Source organism: Pteropus medius, unplaced genomic scaffold (assembly GCF_902729225.1).
Source record: "Pteropus medius unplaced genomic scaffold, Ma_sr-lr_union100, whole genome shotgun sequence".
Taxonomy (NCBI): Eukaryota; Metazoa; Chordata; class Mammalia; order Chiroptera; family Pteropodidae; genus Pteropus; species Pteropus medius.
Window position 1 is genome coordinate 10,642,772 of NW_024346062.1, and position 853 is coordinate 10,643,624.

The 853-nt window shown below is 25.4% G+C and overlaps 1 pseudogene; it reads left to right on the plus strand.

Annotated features, from left to right (window-relative positions):
• Window positions 1–208: 208 nt before the first annotated feature.
• Window positions 209–275, plus strand: LOC120612684 (uncharacterized; annotated as a pseudogene).
• The last annotated feature ends 578 nt before the right edge of the window (window positions 276–853 follow it).

An 853-nucleotide genomic window follows, 5' to 3' on the forward strand; every position in this document is an offset into this window, starting at 1 on the left:
CATTGAATAACTGGGGCCAAATTTACAATATTGTCTTCCTATAGAAGAATATGGTAAGGTTTCCTTAATTGGATAGTTCTTTTTTATGTACTTTAATTATTTTGTGATTGTGAATAGGATTTTATAAATTTCAAATTGGAGGTGATATTGCTGTTATACAAAAATCTCTCTCTCTTTCTCTCTCTCAAATATTCATCTTATAAATTTCATCACTTCTTGGCCTTTTGGCTAAGATCAAATGTAGTATCTTATAAATTTCAATTTTTTAAATTTTACTTTTTGAGTTTTCTTTGTTAACATTTTGTCTGCATATAATGGTTTAAATTTATGCCTTTTAAATATTGACAGTTATTACTTTTTAAATTTTTTTATTGCATTGGCTAGAATAGTTAAAAAGTGCAGCGATACTGGTAGCAAGCATCTTGTATTGTTTTTAATTTCATTACTTGTTTTCTAGTTATCAAATTATAATGTTTTTTCTTTTGATCTAATAATGTTGTTTATTGCATTAGATTTCCTAATGTAGAAACTCTTTACATCTCTATCATAAACTAGCAGTTTGATATTTTATTTAAGATTTTTGTATTAATATTCAAATATAAAATTGGTTTATGTTTTTTTTTTCCCTTTTTTGTAAGGTTTTAATGTGGGTATGATATTCTCTGATAGAATGCTTTAGGGGGCTTCAATTTTTAAAATAATTGTATAGTTTATATAGCAGAGAAATTATTGTGATATCATGTAATGATTGACATGCAATGTTATGTGAAATAAACATACAACATTAAGGTGAAATTCTGAGTATGTAAAAATTGATATAACTCTGATTAAGGTCTTTACCATGCTTTGCTCA